Raw genomic sequence first — 21,974 nt, 5'->3', positions numbered from 1 at the left:
GCCAGTCTCAAATCACAACACAATTATAATACAGTTCTACGTACACTATATATATTTGCAGGTCTCTATTATGGAGAGCTGTACCTAATGGGCCTATCTCAACACTGATGTAATGGTGTATAGTTAGCGTTAGTTTGAGAGTATTTTTGTTATAACAATGCATGAGATCAAAACAATTTGGGTTATCAAGACTTGAAAATAGATATACGTTAGATACGGGCCTACGTGCACATATATTATTAATTTGCAGGTCTGATAACCGAATGCATTTTTTGTGGTCTTATCTTATCTAATTGAAATTTTCTCGCGTTGGTTCGAGACTATTTACCATTACAACAATGCATGAGATAAAAATAATTTGAATTATCAGACTCGTCAGACACAGGCCTAAAAGCACTATCAATTTACAGGTCTGATAACCGAGCGCAATTATGATCTTCTTTTAATGTATTTGAAGTTGATTGCATTTCGCATTGGTTCAAGACCATTTATTTTATTTCCAATTACAACAATGAGCCCAAAAGAAAAGTTGGGTTATGAGACTTGTAAATAAGTAGACGTCAGTATAGGCCTATTATTATTACTACGTATCACGGGATGAGTACACATGATGCATCTGCCCCACCCCACCTATAATATAATTATGTACGGATAGGATGCAATCAATAAATCGTGTTTTACGTATTGACCTCAAGGATAGTAAACCTAGTGTATAGGCTAGTCATATAGTGTTGCAAAGTGGGAGTGTGGTGATGATTGTGGTGGTTGCTGTAGTTTGTCATCTGCTGCTTCCTGCTGATGGTGGTGGTGGCGGTGGCTGCTGCTGTTGTAGTGGTTGTTGTTGTTGTGGTGATGATTTAGTTTGGTAGCGATGTGGACACCTGTTGTATGCTTTGCGTGACGCAACAAAAGGCAAAACTCACGGGAAGGCAGGGTGAGGGGGGGGGGGGGGAGAGGGGGGTGGGGGGAGAGAGGGGTCGGGGGAGGGATTGGATGGTGAATCATGTCCTCATTATAAAGTCAGGATAGTAAGCTAACTAAAAAGTGCTTTGAATTTTATGATTTGGTAGGCCTTACGTCACGCTGAATAATTAAATTTTAATGTAAGAGTGTGTGTGTGTGTGTGTGTGTGAGAGAGAGAGAGAGAGATAGATAGATAGATAGATAGATAGATAGATAGATAGATAGATAGATAGATAGATAGATAGATAGAGAGAGAGAGCGAGAGAGAGAGAGAGCGAGAGAGAGAGAGCGAGAGAGAGAGAGAGAGAGGCAAACAGACAGATCGATATAACCGATCGGGAGGTCTGGTTCGATCCCCAGTCGAGGAAGACTGATGATTTTTTTTTTTTTTTTTTTTTTGCATTGTCTGGCACTGTTTTCAGATCTTCATCTCGCACCAGTCAGTGCCTGCTTACTAATAATTTCTCAAAGAGCATTTTGCCGCTACACCAGCGTCCTACGAATCATAGCAGATTCGATCCATATGTAATTCCTCTGGTCTACCGATTGATGCAATGCGTTTAGGTAAAATAATCACAACATCCGCCAACCGGATATAACGTATAAGTACACAAAACTATAAGTAACCTAGGACTAGGACGTTAATAGTCTGATTAACTGATATAATTTAATTAGAACAAATCACCAAATGGCCTAAAAACAATAACAAAGAGCTGAGTGACGTCAATTTCGTTCCTTCTATTGAACAGTTTGTAACTGTAGATGACTTCAAATCCAGTGTATTGTCTATTTATCTACAAATTGCTGGGATATCATTGAGTGCATTGTCTGCCTTCTTCTAAGCTTCCGTCTGACAACACAAAAGACCTATTGTTCCATTATCAGTATTATCAGCATATTTCTGAGACCTACGATCGGCTCCCAGAACCAAGGGACTTTGTTGTGGATCTTATATGGAACGGTCACGCCATTGTGTAAAAGAGTCGAAATGATGTAATGGTTATGTCCATGTAGCTTAATAACTTTTCAAATAGAATTTTTTTTAAAAATTAAAAAGAAAGAAATAGAGCCCATTACATCATTAACCCTCAAATCTAATATGCCGTATCTGGAAAAACACGTATTTAAAAATAATTTTTGGTCAGAAAACTCGTTCTTCAGAAATTGATCAATTAAAATGACCCTCGTCTTGCTAAAAGCTCTCAAACCTGGGACTTCATGGAATGATGAGGGTCATTTTTGGAGGTGTGTCAGATCTGAGAGGTTTTTTTTAGCAAGATGGGGGGCCATTTAATTCGATCGATAATTGATTGCAGAATGAGTTTTCTGGCCAAATTTTAAATACGTTTTTTTTTCCAGAGTACGGCGGTAATGATAATATAATAATATGAGCTATTCGTTTACATTCCTTATAATCTGTACGGACCTCATATAATCAGACAGACCTATTTCAAATTGTTATACAAAAGGCGGATGAACCTCCCAAGAAGGTTGCCTTTGGAAGGAGCACAGCTTCTCTCTGGTCAGTGGGAAGGACCTTCAAGAGAATGGTAATGATACAACAGAGAAGACAGGCCTTTCATGGCAGACAAGGATGATTGACAAACTTTACTTCCTGAATGGAGCCTTATGATATGATTTAACAAGCACAATTTGTTACTATAAATAATATAAAGAGGAAGATATAGAAGAAAAAAACAACAACAAAACGAACAAAAACACAAAATCTTTTACCAAATATCGCTCTCTCTCTCTCTCTCTCTCTCTCTCTCTCTCTCTCTCTCTCTCTCTCTCTCTCTCTCTCTCTCTCTCTCTCTCTCTCTCTCTCTCTCTCTCTCTCTTTCTTTCTTTCTTTCTTTCTTTTTTTATTTCTTTCTTTCTCTCTAAAATATTAGATCTTGAGAATATATTCTACTTTACGCTAGAATTCAGTAAAAAGATCTACAAAGTAAATACAATAACTTTCGATCCAGTCTGTAGAAACTGGATAAGGCTTATTTTTAATGAAATAGATGTTGCTTAGATTTTGTTTCTGTATTCATGCTTAATACGTTGTGTTGTGTCGTGATTATATAAAATTTAATTTATCTTTAATATTATTATTATTATTATTATTATTATTATTATTATTATTATTATTATTATTATTATTATTATTATTATTATTATATATATTATTATTATTATTATTATAATCATCATCAGCATCTATTATTATTATTATTATTATTATTATTATTATTATTATTATTATTATTATTATGTAAAGCGCCGCAGATCACGATTAACGTGGATGTTTATGTGCTATATAAATTCATTATTTATATTTATATTTATTTATAAAAGAATCAATAAGCTTGGTAACGTACGAGGACCATTATTCAAAAAAACCTTGTCTGTCTTTCCATACAGATAACGTGATTTGATAAGATTCCATGTTAATCCTTCCTTTTACTTTCCATCTTGTTCTCCATCTACGTCAAACGTAAAACGCCAGGGTTAAATCTCGGTGTCCATCTAAAAGATTGTCAGTTCTTATCATGTGAACAATTTGAGAAGAGAAATAGTTTCGATGATCGCAGCATTACGATTTTGAAAAATAATTAGGCCTGTCACTATAGATTAAAAGTTGCCTAAAACAGATTGACATAATGCGATTTTTTAAAACTCTCTCCTGGCCGGCCATTTTCCGGATTTTCCCCAAACCTTCACACCCAACGTATACAAAAAATAGATTTATTTCACTCAAACACAAAAGCTGTTAGTTTTTGCAATAGACGTCTGCATAATTTTTTCTGCTAAACGAGCTCTTCAGCACAGTGTTAATATTTTAACTATAGCAAACATTTTTTTCCAATATTATGATGTACAAAAAAAAAAAATTTGAATGAGAAACATGTTGGCTGCATCGTAACAAATGTGACGATTTTCCTTTGGGTGGTAAGGAGGGGGTTAACCCGCTAAAATCATTGGATCCTTGGAAGATTATCAGTACTGGATCGAGTTAACTCACTCAATCCTAGAGATTTTTGCTACTATTCAAAATTGGAAAAAAAAAAAATTAAGCATGTACATAATAGATAGTTTTATTCAACTACCATTAACATGTAAAAATCAAATAAAACATTAGCTTTGGTACTGCGCCTATAATTTGTCTCAGAAAAATGTAATTAATAGGCATGGGGTAAAAGTAACCCGGGTAAACTACGGACATAGTCGGTGTTAGGGGTGAGTGAGTTAAACGTGTCTTAATGATTGGCAAGAAAGAGAAAGTCAAAATCCGAATCCTGAAATATTTATGGATAGACAATCCTACTGTTCTGTCGCATTTGAGAAAATACTTTTTTCACAGTCTCGGGTTTAAGAAATTTTGACAAGATTAGCCTCAATTGAATCTATTAATATTTGGTGTAAAGATCTGAATAAAAAAGTGTGTGTGAAACAGTACCAGACAAAGCTTTGTCTGGCAGTTTTCATACACACTTTTCCAGATCTTTATCTTACACCAGTGCCTGCTCCCTAATTTGTCACTCTAATCTTTAAATTAAAAGTGTTCTGGCCAAAAGCAAATAAATGTGTTTTGTCAGAAAAAGACCCAAAGCCTCAAAATGGTATTAAGTCCTGGTGTCTAGATGCTAAGAATTGAATTTGTAGTCAAAAATTTGAGATTTCGGTTGAGTTTTTGTTTATGCTCCATTAGTTGTAGTAGCGTATGGCTACACCTCCAAATGTATTTCGTCAACCCAGCTTCTAAAGTCTTCCTCCGCCCTAAGGATGGTTTTGTAGCCACCTTCTAGTTTAGTGACTGGACAGTAGAGGACGATGTGATCGCTGGTCTCTGGGGCTGCCTGGCATTTCTGGCAGGTATCATTGTTTCCAATATGCTCCATTGAGGAAAATGAACATGATTTCTCAAACTGGCAATAATTAAAGTATCACATTTCGTGTGGTGTTAACTTTAAAATCCATTTTTAAAAAAATGTTTTGCATCTGGTTTCCCCCGACAGGTAGGCACCGTTTTGAGGTGATGGGTAACATTTGCGAACTGAGACCATAGAATGTGGACACGGTGTCTAATAAATAACAGGTGGATGAGAACGGGGTACATCGAAAATTATTGGCTTGACAAGGCAGCCGCTGGATACGGATGGTTGAATTCATTTTTTTTTTAAATGTTTTCTTTACGCTTTAGTGGGTGGGAGAAAAGTGGACACAATGTGCCTAATTACATAGTAGTAGTAGGAAAAAAGGTCTACAAGTTTAACTGTCTTACACTTCACGAATTCTCTTGCAATTTAAGATTATGTCAAAGACAGCAATTTCGTTTCAAAGCCTGTATGTCAACCAAAGCTTTATGGAAGACAGAGTTTTCTTTACAATTTATGTTATAGACAGAAAAAAAAAACCCAACACACAATTATCATCACCAAATCTGCGAATCTGTGACACGTTGATTTTTTTTTCAGCATTCCTTGTATGACCAACGTTACTTACAAGACCAAAAGATACACGGAGGAAGAGAACAGCAGGTGAGAAGGAAAGAGGCAAATGGGGTTTGCCCGATAGGACAGCATAGAGAAGATAATGTATATGTTGACTACACTATTGTCCATTATCCACGAGGAGAGATGGGAACATGTCAAATCAATTCCAATATTATACAATACTAAAGTACTCGATGGAATCTAGCACGCTCTCCTCATGTGGAAATCCAAAAAAGCGTGCGAATCCGAGCGCGCCAAAATCCGATGTTCATGGGAGGTAACGCTAACCGGAGTTCCTTCTCAAAGAAGTTGGATGCCATGGTCTTTCACAATTCTCTGTCAAGCCCCATCTCCGAGCAGTCCCTCATCATGCTCCCAATCATTTCTTTTATATTTCCCAACCAGCTCTTTCGTTGTCTCCCTCTCCCTCTTTTCCCATTAATCTTTCCTTAAAGTATAGAGTTCTGGAGACTGCTGTGGCGTCGTATATGGCCATAGTACGCCAACTTTGTGTGCTTCATTTATTACAGTCACCAGAAGTACTTTCTTTATTATATTATATCCACCAAATACCATTCTGTTTGATTGTTTTTCCGTTCCATGACACCATGGGAGGTAACGACCTGTTATATAGAAACAATTCGGTCACCCAGCTCCAACGTGCCGCATTGCAGAGCGTGCTGCCGGAACTCAGCGTGCTGAAATTCAGCAAGTACTGTATTGGGGTGAATGCGACCTTATTTATTAGGCCAAAGACTGACAATAACAATCTGAAAGAGAAGAGCATGATGACATGAGAGTCTAGAATTACATACAGTCAAAGAGAGAGAAACGAGGGTCTTCCTTGAGTCAAGAGGTTGAAATGTGTGTGAAGTGTGAAGGACGGTAAGTGTGGGTATTGAATGTCAGTTTCGCTCCCAGAGAACCTTCGGCATGGTTAAGAGTATGTATTATGGTCAAGTGATCGTTGGTCTTGTTTCAAATCCAGAAAAAAATTGAGGGACTTCAGTTCACCGGTCCACATGTCATGTTTTTGTTGTTGCTGTTGTTGCAAATAGTTTACCATCATCATATCGTCGGCGTCATTATTATTATTATTATTATTATTATTATTATTATTATTATTATTATTATTATTATTATTATTATTATTATTATTATTATACTGGTATTATTATCAAAATCGTTTTACTATAGTAATAATAATTATTATTAATATTATTATCATTGTTATTATTATTATTATTATTATCATTATTATTATTATTATTATTATTATTATTATTATTATTATTTTATTATTATTATTATTGTTATTGTTATCATTATTATTATTATTACTATTATTATCATTATTATTATTATTATTATTATTATTATTATTATTATTATTATATCTATTTTGTTCGAAAACAATCTACTGCCTACTGCTAAGTGAATTGTCACGAACAATGAACAAGAACTAACTATTCACCACTAGGTCAAATCAATACGACATGAATCTGTATTGACGGCTGTCATAGCCTACATAGTAAAATACAAACTATACCAAACACACCCCTTGTTGATAGGATGGTTGGTTTTTTTTATATATATGTAAGAAAACGTTCGTGCTTAACCCATTGATGGCAATACTCAATTTATTTGAAATCGCGTCTTCCTTATTTTTTTACCTTGCTAAAACCGAAGACTTCACCGTTTGCGTTAAGAGGACACAGGTGAAGTTACAATAAAACAATAATAGAGCCCTGGTTATCCTTTAACCAGCGAACTGTCGCACTCTGAAAAGACACGTATTTAAACATTTGGCCAGAAAACTCATGATTCAAAATTCGATCGATTTAAATGACCCTATAGATAGAACGAAGATGACGTCACTCAGGTCTTTGTTATTGTTGTTGCATTCTGCGTTTATGAGTAATTCTCACTAATCTGTATAAACCTGATTTTAAAAGTTCATGGTAAACACATAGTTTTGTGTGTTGGTACGTTATACTTCTGGATGGCAATGGTGTGAACTTCTTGGCCAAGCGAGGTCCCAGGTATGAGGGTTTTATCAAGATGAGGGTTATTTATATCGATCGATATTTGAAGGACGAAGTTTCTGGCCACATTTTAAAAAATCCGTGTCTTTCCAAAGTACGGTAGTTAGCTGGTTAATGAAATGGTTTTAACTTGAAATGAATGAGTGGGATTTCCAAATTATACAGGTACATGACACGACGCTTTCATCGCCAGCCCAAAGGAGGACGACCCCGTTCACGTACTTCGAATTTCACTATTCAGTGGACTAATAGGTTCAAATATTTTTATTTCACTACACGCTTAGCCTACTTGAACTCTTTGTAGGGAAATATAGTCGTGGCATAAGCGACACTTTTTTTTTTATTCTAGTACACTTGTATAACGAAATAAGTCAATGTGATACTAAGCTGCAAGAAGAATGAAAAAAGTATTCAACAAAAATGGACAAAATACCAAACACAGCACATTTCGGGCTAAAAACCCTTCTTCGGTCAAATAAAAAAAGAAAAACAATAAAAACATAAATTCATTACTTAAAAACCCCACATAGACGGTAGTGAAAAAATTAGCACTTCCTTTATGTAATATATTGTAGATATTGAACGTAAACAAAAAGATGCGTTCGCTTGGAAACTAAATAAGAGGTCCAGATACAGTTATCATTTAGTTTTAGCAACCAATCGCATCAATCTGGTGTTATGTCGGGATGAATTGGAGCCAGTAGTCATAAATGATCAGAACTAGGAAATAAAGACTTTAGCTTTTATATAGGGCAATATCCACTAAACGTGCTCAAAGCGCTTTACAGGGGGTCCTAGCCATCAGCAATACTTAACATGTCAGACGAGACATGACGTCTTTTAGGCGATAGTACATTTTTTTTCCCGGCGGTGACAACGCTGTTAACGGCCAGGTACTCATTTTACATCGGAGTACCGTGGGAGAAAGCGAATAAAGAGCCTTTTCTAAGGATTCAACTATGCGACGCTCAGAGCGGGACTCGAACCCATGACCTTCCGATCCGAAGGCGAGTGTCATACCACTAGACCACATAGCCGCACAAAATATTTGGAAGATTAAGACACAAAACTCACAAATAAAGGTTTAACTTAATTTTCTAAAAGTTAAACTTAAAATTGAACTTTAAGCATCAAAGTCCACCCCGTCATAGAAAAGTTTCAAATTTAAGTCTATATGTATTTACTTTTAGGCGTTCGTCAATATTTTACAAAATCGTATGGAAACATATACGAAGGAGAAAAAAAATGGTAAATGAAAACAACAAAGCAAGATGGTAATATTAATAATAGTGATTTTTTTTTTTAAACGGTACCAGTAATAACCAAAAAAAATATACGATAGACTTTTGAAACGACGGATCCAATTTGTACGCAAGGACATGGTCGATTAATAATTTTAAAAATGTAATAATTCAATCATTGATAGCAGCACGATTCAATAATTGAATCTTTCTGATCAAAGCCAACACGGTCAAAAAAAAAAAATCGTGGAAAAAATAAGGACTACAAAACTACCCTACAATTGAATTGGGTAAAAACGGAATGGACGGCTCCAAACAACGACAATGCACACAAAGCAAATATTTCAAGTATGGATCTACATCTAACTTTTTAAAATGTTTTTTGATTAAAATCTGGAGCAGACATTCTCATCATTTTCAGAGATTTGATTTAAGAAATTGAGGAAGTTAGGGACAAAGGAATGGTTGCATCCCCTTTCTTTTCGTCTTAAAAATACAAACACGGCTCTAATACTAAGCTATTAGAAGCTGCGTAAGAAATGTTTTGAGCTCAAGTTTGCTATTTGTTCTTTTTCGAGGCTGTCACAAACGCCCCTCCGCACGTTTTCGAGGGGGGGGGGTGGGTGGGGGGGAATAATAGGATTCAATAGTATGATGTCACGTCCGCCCAGCAAAGGGCAGCTTAGTTCTAAACAAAGAAAATCGGTACTGTTTATTCTTCATGCTGGCTAGAACTTTTTCACATGTCATGTGATCAGAATGTATAAAAGTCAAAACGTGATCAGATTTATAATGTTTATCTCCTCTGGATACACTTTTATGCTCATCGGAGAAGTATTTCATAAGGGCGTCCGCCATTGTTCCGATAATTTAGAACCAGTTACTAAGTTAACATGCGTCGTTACGAGGGAAGTGACGTCACGGCTGTTGAAGCCTATTACGCCTTTCCGCGCGGCATATTTGGATAAATATAAGTTTTCAAATGTTTTAGAAATTAGAATGCGATATGACAGGCACTATGGCACGTTCAACATTTTGCAGCGACACAAACAGTTGATATGAAATTGATTACTACATGCGTGCATTTATGAATCATAAACAAATCCGACGGTGTTTAACACGTAGTTGTATCGATTAGAGAATGAGTCATTGACTACAACGGAGGGCAGGGCTATCTATTACGATTACCTACCATTCAGTTTATGAGCATTATGGTCATGTTAAAGTATCTAATAATAAATAACCGCCCACTTTTTGTTTCATCGTATCGAATCGTCTTAAAAGCTTGGTCTACAAAATTCGATATTCAACCGATTTAAAAATCGGGATGCGGCGGAGATTAATGGTAGAATTGTGTTTATCTACAGATCAGAATCCAGATCGAAAAACACTCTTATTAATAATTGACAGGTAATCAAGAGATCTGAGGTTCGATCCCCAGTCGAACAGGCTGAATTTTTGGGATGTTTCTTTTTTCTTGTATTTTTCTCTCTGCTTCGTCCCATACACACGTTTTCAAATCTTACTCCTACTAGCGTGGTGTATATTTTATATTGTGCTGAACAAATGTTTGAAACCGAAACATTCTTTTTGTGCAATCAGTATTTGGCTTGATGATAAAAATACAAAATTTAGACAGATTTGGAAATTCTGGAGAGAAAAAATCGGAAATCAGAAATGTTCAATACTTACTTTATGTTTAATCATATTGCAGTGAAGGAAATAGTACTTGAACTGGTCAGCGCTAAAGTCTCATTTTTATGCATAATATCCTTTTTTTTAAATCTGAAAATGTTCATGTTAATCGGTTTTGTAAGATGATGTACGTGCACCTATTTCAAAAGCAAATACAATTCTGTTAATATTTAAAATTTCGTATATATCATAATAGAGTTATACCTAGATGCACATATTTGCAGGTCTGAAATATTGGACTTGATTTAACATTTGTTGTATTTGGTGTTGGGTTGAGAGGAAGTCCATTACGGAGATGAATCCATCACAATTTGGATTATCAGCAGACCTTCAAATAAATGGACGTCGATTTGTTGTTGTTATTTGTTTGATTGTTTGTTTTGTAGGGGTTTTATTTGTTTTGGATTTTTTCTTTGTTTGGATTTGTTTGTTTTGTTTTTTTTTGTTTGTTTGTTTTTTTTTGTTTTTTTTTTTGTCTTTGTTTTTCTAATCATTTTAAAGTTTTCAGCTTTGAACGTTCGGGAATTCGCTTTATCGTCCTCATTTGATGTAATGGAAAAACTGGAAACATGAAATATCTACCGATGACCACTTCGTGTTATCGTGTGGACATTACACATGCTTGCTCTAGCTAATTAATTACGGGTGCCAAAAACAAAACAAGCCTCCTGACAAACGGAAGTATTATAGTTCCCGCTCCAGGCCCATGATTCCGGTCCAAAGCCCTTATTTATTCATTCAACGTATTAAGTCGTTGACGGCCTGGTCGCTGAATTGCACTGGACACAGGAGGGACATATTGATCGAAACTGTTTATTATCGTCACACACTACAGGATGCGATCGACAGTTACTGTTTATTGTTATAGCATTCGGTATTACTGAATTAATACGCGATACATCACTTCATTAACTGCACATTCAATTCGTATGTTGCTCACGTAGATCCTATTCAAAGGTCACAAGATCGGATCCCGATGGAGACAATGGATATCTTAAAAAGTGAGATTTTATATGGCGCAATATCAACTTAATGTGCTCAAAGCGCTTTCAAACTCGATATGACGAGATATTATCTAAACACATAGAAAAGTCTTTAAAACTAATAAATTATACAAAATGTCGACTGTAAAAGGTCCGTCAATTTAGAGAGTGCTGGTGCAACATGTGAAGGGACAGCGGAAAGAGGATCGACTTAAACATTTGTATCAACTTGATTTGACAAGAATAGGCAGTAAATTTAAACTGTATAAAAACGGTGTGAGGGGGGAGGATGTTTTTAAATCAGGAGATAAAAAAAAGTCTTACAATAGTGTGTAAAACTACATGATGAAATTATATAGTTATACAAGTCGACAAAAGTAAAATGCTTTGCCTTCAGCGACATGAATGAAGATTAATGTATGACTATCCAGGAGAAGAGAAAAAATATTGTAATGTATCCAGATCACGGTGTTGGTAGCTCAACATTACGGTGTCTTATGATTATTGTAACAAAGGAAAGCGATATCGGGCGTGATCATTGATAGGAAAAGTCTGACCCCGGCGTTGCGGTAATGAGGCACTTGACCCGTAAAGCACATTACTCAACTCGACTCGGGTATAAATGAGTACCAGGCAATGACAAATATCTTTAAAGTAGTTGTATAAAAACGACACCGAACAGTCGACTTGAACTGTATGAATTGAAAACACGGTTCCACGTGATATCTTGAGGGAATAAATAAAGCATTCAAAGCGCATTGTGTATGGTGAAAAGGTGGAAACGTGATATATTAGTCCATATATATTTTTTATAGATAAGCACTATAAAAACACAATACTTGTCAGTTTTTATCATCACCATCATCGTCGTCGTCGTCGACATCGTCATCATCATCATCATTATTGTAACGAGTATCGTGATTGTTATTATTGTATGTATCGATCCACTCCAATATCGAGTTGATCCCAGCCAAGCCACAAGTTAGTTTGTATTGAGAGCCCATTGTTTGCTTTATCTCAAGAGTTGGGTTTCGTATTACAGTAAAGCACATGGCGCACACAGTTCGTGTTGATTCTTTTTTTTTTTTTCTTCATACACGAATCCAAATTAAGTACATAATCATTTCATTATCTCGGCCTCAGTCGTGGGTATCAGTTACTTCATAACGCAATGACGGGTTATAGGTCGGGCTGAAATAACACTCGTTGTGGCAACATGATCTAATATTATATTATTAGACCTGCCTACTTTTACGAAAAATTCGTAGAATTACGAAATTTTCGTTCTCAAATTTCAGAAATTTATGAGCATCTGAAAGTCTTAAAAACTTAATGAAAAAGAAAGTTTCGTACAGACTATATAATTTAAAGGTATTATTTAATACTCGAGAGAGTAAAATGTTGATCAATAAAGTAAACTAAAGCGCTTCTATTTTTCTCTTAAGAACAACAATTTAAACATTTTTCAGGTAGGCCTAGGCAATTCTGTTCGCTATTGAACGTAGGACTCTTGTGTTCGTGAATCAAACTGTTGTCATAATATTGAAACAAGCTTCCTCCTGAGTAACAAGAATCATTGCTGTAATAATACCTTAGTTAGAAGGAAAGCAAACACTTGAAAGAGACTCAAAACAGTGGATGTATGTTACAAGACAAAATATATAGTAGGATACCTATCAGCAGACATGGCTAGTACTACGAAAAATCCGTAGAATTACGAAAATTTGGCTCCGGTTTCAGAACTTTATGACCATCTCTAAGTTACTAAAACTTATTCAAAAGGTCGGCAGCCATACTGCACAATTTTAAGGATTTTGAAGTGTTATGTTATTTTTGTGAGTATATATTATTGATTTTTAAAGTTAACTATAGCGACTACTATTTTTATTATCTTAACTCATTCTCTTAACTCTCTCCTTACTTGACATTTTCAGAATTTTCCCTGAAACTTCACACCCACCCAACACAAAAATAGATTATTTATTCTACTCAAACAGAAAAAGAACAAGTACATTCTATACATAGACGTCTAGAATTGTCCAGTGTCTAATTTTTATCGCTAGAACAAAATATTTCTTTATAATTTGTGATGTACAAAAATATCCGAATGAGAAAACTGTTTGTTGCATTGTAACAAATTGTGACGATTTTCCTATGGATGGTAAGGAGGGGGTTAAAAAATACGAATTTTAAAATTTCCAAGTGGGCAGGTCTACCTATCAGAATCCACAATAAAAACACTGAACACTAATACTATCATAATCGTTCATGTCAACAAGCACATTTGCCTCTGTCGTGTGTTCCAAATAAGATTAACCGGCCAATTCTCCGTGATAAATTAAGGTCTACTGTGACATTGCTAACAGTAAGAAGAAGAAAAAATGATTGCAAAGACAATGAGCACCATCATGTACATTTCCATGTCTCGAAAGACATTATTATTGTTATTCTCTGTGGGAGAAAAAAATCCACTAAACTAGAAGGCTTGATGGTCTACGTGATCTTAAAAAGACGCAGGTCTACGTAAACTCATAGCTTGACACGGACCAAAAATAACGTTCAATTATTACAAGGCTACGATAACCAATAAAACTGAAAAGTGAGTTTTTGCTAGTAGTGCTCCAGGAAACCGGTTATTCTCATTGGCTGTACTGTTGAATACAACTCACTGTTTACTTTCTTTTGGTAGTCGTCGCCTTGCACTGCCGCGTAATTTTTGGCCAGTGTTAGGTTAAATGTTATGAAGGTTACGGACGAATCCGCCTCTGTCAATAATAGCGACAACCAAAATAAAATGTCACACGGGCGATAACAATGATCATAAATTGCCACATTAGTAGCTGAAACCCTTTAAGACGAGATAAACACTGAGCTCAAACACTGACCAAACCCCTGGAGAAATAGACAAACTTTGGCGGGGTCCGGCCGGAAACAAATTGAAGTGACTGACAACTTGCCCCAATCTTCAAGAGCAAAGTTAAGCCCCCTCCGTTATCCAACCTACCTGCAATCTCCAATCCACATAACCAGACGACGACCTTCACTATTTAAACACGAATGGAATGCGAGAACATAAAGCTTTCTTCAACCAACTACACATGCATGGGGATCTCTTTTTTTTTCCCTGCAGTCTTAAAGAAGTTGTTAAACGAAACACAAATAAATTCTAGATATACATGACGAAGGGTCAACAAGCATTGTTTGAGCAATTATAATTTTGAAAACATTTGTTAATATTGCTTTCTTATATATTAAAATAATAAATAAATAAATAAAATTCCCTTTATTCATCCCCAAGGGGAAATTTGTCTTTAGGGTCTATTCCAAGGGAAGACCGGTATAGCCCAGGCGTCAGCCGCAGTGCAGTGCCGCAAAGTGAGCTAGGGCGAGGTGACTTGCTCAAGGCCACACAACGAGGCGGGCAGTCGAACTCGGTACCTTTTGGGTACGAAGCAAAGACCGTACCGCTGAGCCACGCTGCCCCCTTTTTCAAACTTATGAAAGTTAAATTATCTACCCTTTTGTACACAATGGCGCCTTTCAAAATGATATATTATTGACATAACCGAGATATACACCTATTCACGAGTTTTAATTGATGGAGAAAAGAATATTTATATTGTAAAAAAAATCGACACAAAACTCATGATATGTTCAAACTTGTGACTTCCTGATAAGTAATTAGGCAGCAGGCACTAGTGTAAGATAAAAGAGCTTTAAAAATGTGGATGAAACAAAGCTTTGTCCGGCATTGTTTCATACATACTTTTTCAGACCCAAGTTGTGCCGTACTCAGAAAAGACACCTACTAAAAATTTGGCCAGAAAACTCACTTTCAAATATCGAATGATTAAAATGACCCTCATCGTGGAAAAAAACAAACTACCTTTTCAACCTGGGTCTTCGCAATTTCCAGGTATGAGATGTTTTTTTGGTTTGTTTTTTTGTTTTTTTTCCAAAATGAGCGTCATTTTAATCGATCGATATTTGGAGGACGTTTTCTGGTCAAAAATTTGAATATTTTGCCGTACTTAGAGAAAGCCCTAATTTTTCATATTTATCAGATAACTTTAAATTTACTTCTGATATCGACCGATTAAGAGACGAACATCAACTTCTCAAAAAAGTCTTAATCTTGAAACTTCGGTGTTGAGATTAGGAAATAGACAGTAGACTGGGTAGATCGAGAGAAAGGGTGGGGAGAGAAGTGTAAGAAGAGATGATAGATGAGAATGGACCATGGATAGTTAAAATAGAGAGGGTAAGGGGGCTAAGAGCTAAACAAAGTGACCCAGTGCGAGAAACAGTGTGAGAGAGAGAGAGAGAGAGAGAGAGAGAGAGAGAGAGAGAGAGAGAGAGAGAGAGAGAGAGAGAGAGAGAGAGAAAAGAAATGCACATGGAGAAAATGGGAGACAATAAGAAGGATGAGAGGAGGGGGGGGGGGGCTAGTTGACAAAAGAAATAGGGAAAGAGATACAGACAAAAAGAAATTCACAGAGCTAGAGAGAATCCTTGTGTGACAGGGACATAAAGGACAAACTAAGCCCGAGGCAATGTCAGCCACCAGCTATTCTTTTCAAAAGCTGCAACAGACAAGGGCAAAAAGCTATAAAACTTTATCCTGCACGTCGTGTTCATCTCAATGCGTTAGAAACAAGATGATGACCAAATTTATGGATACTATAATAATCATTACTGTTCGGATGCCGGTTTTTGTTAATGTGCAACGCAATATACAAAACACCGGACCATAAGGCACAAACGAGCATTTAAACTTGAGCATTTATACAGAATAATATCCACTAAACGTGCTAAAAGCGCTTTATAAGGGGACCCTAACCAACAGCAATACTAAACACGTAGAACGAGGCATGTTGCTGTTAGGAGGTGTTTTTTTTGTGTGTGTTTTTTTGGGAGTTTTTTGTTTGTTTTATTTTTGTTTTGCTTTTTTTTTTTTTTTGTCGATCGGAGCCACTGCTGTATACGGTCAGGTACTAATTTTATGTCTGAGTACGATGAGAGAATCTGAGCAAAGAGCATTTTCCAAGGACTCAACTATTATGCGCCGCTCAAAGCAGGACTCTGCCGGTCCAAAGGCGAGTGTCATATCACTAGACCATATAGCAACACAAGACGCTGCATTGCTGCAAATCCTAACAGAGATTTGGATAGGTGTGGTGTTATTATAGTACGAAGTATTTTTTTTTTAAGTACGACCACTTTATGGTTCCGATAGTACATGATATAGGCTATACGATTGTTCATAGAATTTTTCGTTTCCTTTTCTGAACAACGACAAGGGCTTAGTGCCATCATCCTCATCATTCTGACAAGTTACAAGACTTTAATATAAAAGGAAGAAGTAATTAATTACAATGTCACAAACTTCCAGTCATCACCCTTTAGTAACTTTAAGAAGGGATAAATTACTTTCAAATGTGCATACGAAAACACATTCAATGACCACCATCTCATGTATGTATGTGGTATAATAAATAAGAGAAAAAAGACTCTCATTGTTTTGTTATTTTAGCTCATACAGGACATCGCCACAGTCCGTCAAAAAAATCTAATTATCTCGACAAAAAGAAAGAAAATGTTCTTTGCAAAAAGACCATGTAGATATTAAACGAAGCCCATCTGCTGCCCATAATTAAAATATATATAGAATATATTTTAAACACAATATAAATCATGATTGACTATAATGTCAGAATAATACGACTACCAAATCATTTGGTATTCATCACATCTTTCCCTCTGTCAACTTTGTTATCTACAAAAAATATCGTGTCACATTTGTACGACATTCATTGAAAATCGTTTTATTCTATATATAATGTATATTATAGCTAAATAAGGTAAATAAACATAATATATAATACTTTATATACCAGGTGTCGAGGTTTATAATAAAGGGAAAAGAAAGGGATGAATAAAGGGAATTATATATGTATTTAATGTGGAAATATCGAACTGATTGTGGTTACAATGCGCATTTGAGATATAGGTACATGAGATGTAAGTGCAGTAAACAGAGAAATTAACATTAAGGGTTACTGGTAAAGAAAAAAGTTCGGGATTGCCGTGACGTGAAGGTATGTGAGCTTGAGATTTTAAGGTTATCCTGTGCGTATGCCTAGTTCACTTGTTAAGTTAACAATTGGTGTGAGACCCTATTTTTCATGAACTAATGTACGAATAGACGAATAAATAATATATATATATATATATATATATAATAATATATATATTATATATATAATATAACATCAGGTTAGGGGCAATGTACAAATAATAGCAGGTCTGATAACCGAACGCAATTATGGGCTTGATTTAACATCGTCTTGTAATGAACAATATTTTGCGTTGGTCTGAGCGTATTTCAGTTACAACAGTGAGCCATTACAATTTGGATTATCAGAACTGGTCACGTCGGGAATGGATATTATTGAAGACGTATGTCAGATTAGTTAATTGAGGTTGACTGATATGTTTCAAAAGATTACCCCCCCCCCCTCCCCCCTCCCCCCAACCCCCACCTTTTTCCCCCTCTTCCAAAATAAATCAATTATTATCAATTAGATTTAATTTAAATAACACAATGGGATAACAGTGATCTTTTCGGATTTAAGTTTATATTCAGCATAGAAAATTGTATTTCATAATTTTACGACAACGTGCAATCATGAAGGGGAAAAGATTGAAACAATTAAATGAAAGCATTTAATGCATAGTTATATTTCTCTCAGGGGTCTCGATAGCTCAGTTGGTAGAGCACTCGCTTCACACAAAGAGACCAAGATCGGTCCCGAGTGCAATCGAGATTTTTTTTGGGACCCCCCTCCCCACTTCCTGTCCACCTAGAGTGATCGGATAGCTGGATCTGTTAAATCTGATGGAAAGTGCTTTGCGGTAGACTAGCTTCATATCCAAGGGTAGCAAGCAATTGTTAGTGTGCGTTTTAGGCTCTAGAAAACGGGATAAACTCCGGCTCCATGGGCTAAGTGGTTCTGAAGGACTCACTTCTTCTTCTTCTTTTTCCTCTTCTTCTTCTGTTTCTTCTCGTATGCCCTTATTTCTGGAGTCCCGCACTCGTCATTTTGAGGTCTCTCAGCGGGCCTAAAAGCTTTATATGTAGAGAAGTTGCAGAGGGCCATATCATTTCTCTATGGTCTGAACGACTAATAATACTAATGTTTCTATTGGTGTTTTTATTGACACGCTGCATCATTCTTTGTTTAATTATTTTACAGCCTACAGCTTTAATCCTCGCCTTACCAACTATAGGAAAATCGTCACATTCGTTACGATACAACCAACATTTTTCATATTCAAAGTTCTTTTGTACATCATAAAATTTAAAGAAAATGAACAGCGTGTTGTAGAGCATGTTTTGCTAAAGAAGTTATATATGGCAAGAATTTTACTGCTATAATGCCAGATATTGTGTTAGTTGGGTGTGAAGTTTTGGGGAAAATCCTGAAAATGGCTGGTAAGGAGAGGGTTAAATAGCAGCTTTACATTTTAAAACCGGTACCTTGTACCTCCAAAATAAATATGGCACTGCCGATTATACAACCTATAAATGTAAATTGTATCTTGCAGTAGTACCTGCGACTATTTACTACACCCAACAAATATATCAGCGATTTAACCCTACGTGCCAATTTAATTGATTCAATATTTCACAGTGTAATCAAAGACAAATAATGTAAATTTATAATACTACGCTTTTTTCACCAATTTACTATCTTGGACTGAAACAAACAAATTACCGCGGTGAACACAATTTATTATTTGTAAAATGTATTACCTTATCGAAGTCCTATATGAAACATAATATTATTTATCGCTTATCACTTCGTGTTGATTTTATAAATTAGTTCCTGGTTTGTTTTTGTTCTCTTTTTTTTTGTCCTTCATTACCTGAGATTGGGGGAAAGGGGGTGGGAGCGCAGGTCATATGATCTGGATTAAAAATTGATATTATCATTTTGGGTCACTTACAACACATTCTCTGGCTTCATAATATGTCATTAACCGACAGATCTATCTTGTATATGTATTTTATCAGTGCGGTGCCAAAAAACAATTAATTCAAAGTTGTTTTTTTTTTTGTTTTTTTTTTTGGATGGTTTTTTTTTGTCGGGGGGGGGGGGGGTGTTTTTGTTTGTTTTGTTTTTTGTTTTTTTGAACCAGTTAACTGTCGTTCTCTGCAAAGACACGTATTTAAATATTTGGCCAAAAAATAATCGTCCTTTAAATATTGACCGATCGAAACGACCCTCATCTTGGCAAAAACCCTCAAACGTGGGACCTCGCGAGGTCTGAGAGTTTTTCCCAAGATGAGGGTCATTTAAATCGATCGATATTTGAAGGACGAGTTTTCTGGCCTAATTTTTCATACGCGTCTTTCCAGAGAACGGAAGTTTAACTGGTAATTTTTTTTTTTTAAATACACTTTATTTTTTCGTACTTTAGTCAAGTGTTCTCATTCGACTCAATAATGCACAAATATTTTAGCATTTATTTTAAGTACTAAATTCATTATCCATCATCTAAATCATCATTAAATTACACCGATTTGGGGAGGGGGTATGTCATAATATATTGTCTGGGAAAAATCAAGATGGAAAAACTATCATCTTTTATACACAATTGTGCGGTTATGTGGTCTAGTGGTATGCCATCTCCTCGGATAGGAAGGTCCTGGGTTCGAGTCCCGCTTTGATCGTCGCATAGTTGAGTCTTTGGAGAAGGCTCCTGACTCACATTCTCTCACCCTATTCAGGTGTAAAATTAGTACCGTGTCGTTAACAGCATTGTCTGTCGGGAAAAAATGTAAAATTGCCTAACAGGCGTTTCGTCCTACATGTTAAGTGTTGCTGTTGGCCACTTGCAAAGCGTTTTGAGCACATTTAGTGGATATTGCGTTATATAAAAGCTCAACTTTTTGTTGTTGATTTTCTTTTATTTGATTTGTTTTGGTTGTTTTTTTCTTAACATTCCATTTGTTTTAAATTGAAATATCAACCGTAAAAAGTATGCAGATAAGAAAATTCGACTATAATTATATCATTATATAGGGAGAGAGCAGAGAGAGAGAGAGAGAGAGATAACATAAACATCATGACCATGATTAATTACATATTGTGACTTTAACACATCATTGTATCATCTTATCAGCTGGCGACACAGGTGTGCGTGTCCACTTGAAATATGAAAAGATAAATTAATCCACTTTGGAATTCACAACACACTAAAGCTGTCAACTTCTGACACACCTTACAACAATGCAAAAAATAAATCCAATTCCAATCTTGTGCCATCAATAAATTTCTACAATTAAATGTCTAATTAAATAATAAAAGATAGTTGTCAATAAGTAATCACCGAGCGTTATTTAAAACTAATTTAAACAACTTATCAGTCACATGCCGTACATTCCTCAACAACACATAACAAAATAATAATTCACCATCTGTTACAAACTGAATTAAACACATTTAGATCCTATTTCCATTGTCAGTATGAATCGAAATTTGACATTTATTTAAGGTAAACAAACATCACAGAAACACAACGTACAAAACAAACTGTTGCATGAGCTAAGTTAAGCAGTCAGTTCTGATAAGTTTTCGTCGAGTCAATCGAGCCAGGTAGTAGGCCTAACTGACAACAGCGGAACGGTTAGCAGCGGTGTTCGGTTGTGGATCGTGTGTATGTGTGTGTGTGTGTATGAGTGTATCCATGTGTATGAGTGTGTGTGTCTGTGTGTGTGTGTGTCTGTGTGTGTGTGTGTGTCTGTGTGTGTGTGTGTCTGCGTGTGTTTGTGTGTGTGTGTGTGTGTTTGAGATTTGACAAAGCTGGGATGAGACGAGGGGAGGACTGGCTTTACATTTAATGCTTACACGCTCTATGATCGTTCAATGTGCCATATACTTCATTCACCCCCACCGATTCGTGTCCTGCCTTTTTTATCGTGACACAAGCTGTTGTCACCGACGACAAGGTGTGAAGAGCGAAGAATAACTATTTCACTTCACAACCTGCACATATATACGTTAAGGAACGAACCTTCATTCGGCCCAAATGATGCTGTGATTGACTGGCTTATGGGCCTTTCGCTTCGCAATCAACCGACTGTGATGCATCAGCTGCTTTCACCAATTGGGAACAAAAGTGTGGAGGACTGGATACATACCTTGTGTAATTGATTCATCTTCTAGTTCCAGAGTGATGGTATCTTATTTTCTTGTCTCAATTTCTGCTGATCGTCAGTTAAAATCATCCATTCTTACTCTTTACATCAAGTAATCCTAAGATTCTGCCTGAACACCCTGCTGCTAAAATAGTTATGCCACCTTATGATTAAACATGTAGCCTATTCATTATTAGTCCTCCGAATGATTGGTTACATACACACTTCCGATGAGTTTGGAACCGGAAGAGTCACGACTTCTCTGTCCTATTTGCTGTGAATTCTTTCCTTTGTGAGCGATCTTATGACATAATGCAGGGTGCGTAAGAAAAAAAACGGGAAAAGTATAAGTATTTCAA

The 21,974-nt window shown here is 36.0% G+C and overlaps 1 protein-coding gene across 21 annotated transcripts in view; it reads right to left on the bottom strand.

Moving 5' to 3' along the window:
• Window positions 1–21,974, bottom strand: part of LOC144967260 (RIMS-binding protein 2-like) — a 263,317-nt gene that overhangs the window by 206,571 nt on the left and 34,772 nt on the right. For 3 of the 21 annotated variants that reach the window (XM_078904276.1, XM_078904280.1, XM_078904283.1), the window contains exon 1: window positions 21,003–21,075. The exons of 16 other annotated variants lie outside the window; for them this stretch is intronic. The gene's annotated coding sequence lies outside the window, so the exon portion shown is untranslated. Of the gene's footprint in view, window positions 1–20,561; window positions 20,754–21,002; window positions 21,076–21,974 lie in introns of those variants that run through there. 2 more of the 21 variants (XM_078904277.1, XM_078904279.1) reach the window with 2 other exon arrangements.

The sequence above is a fragment of the Berghia stephanieae genome, chromosome 3 (assembly GCF_034508935.2).
Source record: "Berghia stephanieae isolate SIO BIC M18660-M18661 chromosome 3, UCSD_Bste_1.3, whole genome shotgun sequence".
In the NCBI taxonomy this organism is placed as follows: Eukaryota; Metazoa; Mollusca; class Gastropoda; order Nudibranchia; family Aeolidiidae; genus Berghia; species Berghia stephanieae.
The sequence above is the reverse complement of the archived record's forward strand: the minus strand, read 5'-3'. Positions and strand labels throughout refer to the sequence as shown.